A 2,708-nucleotide genomic window follows, 5' to 3' on the forward strand; every position below is an offset into this window, starting at 1 on the left:
AGGCAAAGGTCAATTGTGGAAACTAAGCCACTGAATATTAAAACTAACGTTACTAAGGAATACACCCGACTGACTACACAAAATAAGAGGGCACGTACATTCACGAGGTAGTGGTTCAAAATAAGAATTAATACTGTACAGGAAATGGGTCATAAGATAGAGGCACGTGCATTCTACGAGGGCAGTTCAATAAGTAATGCAACACATTTTTTTTTCTGAAACAGGGGTTGTTTTATTCAGCATTGAAATACACCAGGTTATTCCCCAATCTTTTAGCTACACAACACTATTTTTCAACGTAATCTCCATTCATTGCTACGGCCTTACGCCACCTTGAAATGAGGGCCTGTATGCCTGCACGGTACCATTCCACTGGTCGATGTCGGAGCTAACGTCGTACTGCATCAATAACTTCTTCATCATCCGCGCAGTGCCTCCCATGGATTGCGTCCTTCATTGGGCCAAACATATGGAAATCCGACGGTGCGAGATCGGGGCTGTAGTGTGCATGAGGAAGAACAGTCCACTGAAGTTTTGTGAGCTCCTCTCGGGTGCGAAGACTTGTGTGAGGTCTTGCGTTGTCATGAAGAAGGAGAAGTTCGTTCAGATTTTGTGCCTACGAACACGCTGAAGTCGTTTCTTCAATTTCTGAAGAGTAGCACAATACACTTCAGAGTTGATCGTTTTACCATGGGGAAGGACATCGAACAGAATAACCCCTTCAGCGTCCCAGAAGACTGTAACCATGACTTTACCGGCTGAGGGTATGGCTTTAAACTTTTTCTTGGTAGGGGAGTGGGTGTGGCGCCACTCCATTGATTGCCGTTTTGTTTCAGGTTCGAAGTGATGAACCCATGTTTCATCGCCTGTAACAATCTTTGACAAGATATTGTCACCCTCAGCCACATGACGAGTAAGCAATTCCGTACAGATGGTTCTCGTTTGCTCTTTATGGTGTTCGGTTCGACAACGAGGGACCCAGCGGGAACAAACCTTTGAATATCCCAACTGGTGAACAATTGTGACAGCACTACCAACAGAGATGTCAATTTGAGCACAGAGTTGTTTGATGGTGATCCGTCGATCATCTGGAACGAGTGTGTTCGCACGCTCCGCCATTGCAGGAGTCACAGCTGTGCACGGCCGGCCCGCACGCGGGAGATCAGACAGTCTTGCTTGACCTTGCGGCGATGATGACACACGCTTTGCCCAACGACTCACCGTGCTTTTTTCCACTGCCAGATCACCGTAGACATTCTGCAAGCGCCTATGAATATCTGAGATGCCCTGGTTTTCCGCCAAACGAAACTCGATCACTGCCTGTTGTTTGCAACGCACATCCGTTACAGAAGCCATTTTAACAGCTCCGTACAGCGCTGCCACCTGTCGGAAGTCAATGAAACTATACGAGACGAAGCGGGAATGTTTGAAAATATTCCACAAGAAATTTCCGGTTTTTTCAACCAAAATTGGCCGAGAAAAAAAATGTGTTGCATTACTTATTGAACTGCCCTCGTAATACTATCATTCCTCGCGGCCTGAGTAAAAACAATTGTGGCTAAAATGCATTTATTCATCTATGAAAGAAAATAATCGGACTTCGTACTTAAATGAAAAGAAAGACTGCAGGTTTTGAATGTCGCGGGAAATATGACCTAAATACTGAACCTTACATTGGCGGCCACGGAGGGAAAGAGATGAACACACTCACGACCTCTATTGTTGAGCAGCGCCGTCGTGAAGATCGACGCCTCCATCTAAATTCTCTGCATACAATTAAAATAATAAAAATCTTCCAGAGTTACAGGAACTGGTATCCATGGTATTGTAAATGGGAAAGCCGCATAGCTTCAGAAGTTGCTTTCATTATTTACCATAATTTCACTAGGGATTACACAATATGTCTTACCATCAGGGCATGTGAACAACGAAAGGTAACTATTACTAAAACTAATGAACGAATAGCGTAAATCTTCGTTTGTCTTAACGCACTCCGTCTTCAGACCGTAAGTAGCCCATCGGAACCATCCGACCGCCGTGTCATCCTCAACTGAGGATGCGGATAGAAGGGGTGTGTGGTTAGCACACCGCTCTCCCGGTCCTTACGACGGTTTTCTTTGACCCGAGCCGCTGCTATTCGGTCGAGTAGCTCCTCAGTTTACATCACGAGGCTGAGTGCACCCCGAAAAATGGCAACAGCACATGGCGGCCCGGATGGTCACCCATCCAAGTGCCGGCCATGCCCGACAGCGCTTAACTTCGATGATTTGACGGGAACCGGTGTATCCACTGCGGGAAGGCCGTTGCCCCGTCAGTGCTAACCACTTTCCAAATTCATCTTTGCCATGAGAGTCGAATAATTATCTATACATTCATCAATAAGAAAAATTAATTAAGTTCCTTTATAGTGACTTGAGAGTCCCTGAGAAGCTAGAGAAAATGGCACAAACTTGTATGGGTTAGTTAAAGGGAGCAGCACGTTTCCGAGGGGTCATGTCAGACTTGTTCGAGACTGAGACAGGTCACAGACACGGAGGTGTTCTTCTTAGAGAAACTAATAAAGGAGTGCAGGCAACATGAGTGGCCTGGAATGCAGGTGGACCGTGCTTTCAAATGTCTCCAAAATGCAGATGATACTGTACTGCTAAGCGAATGAAACCGTGAGTTGGAAAAAACGCATCAGACAATCGACAAGTGCTCAAAGGAGG

The 2,708-nt window shown here is 45.8% G+C and overlaps 1 pseudogene; it reads right to left on the reverse strand.

Annotated features, from left to right (window-relative positions):
- Positions 1-2,190: 2,190 nt before the first annotated feature.
- On the reverse strand, positions 2,191-2,308 carry LOC124554304 (annotated as a pseudogene).
- Between the last annotated feature and the right edge of the window lie 400 nt (positions 2,309-2,708).

The sequence above is a fragment of the Schistocerca americana genome, chromosome 11 (genome assembly GCF_021461395.2).
Source record: "Schistocerca americana isolate TAMUIC-IGC-003095 chromosome 11, iqSchAmer2.1, whole genome shotgun sequence".
Lineage (NCBI taxonomy): Eukaryota > Metazoa > Arthropoda > Insecta > Orthoptera > Acrididae > Schistocerca > Schistocerca americana.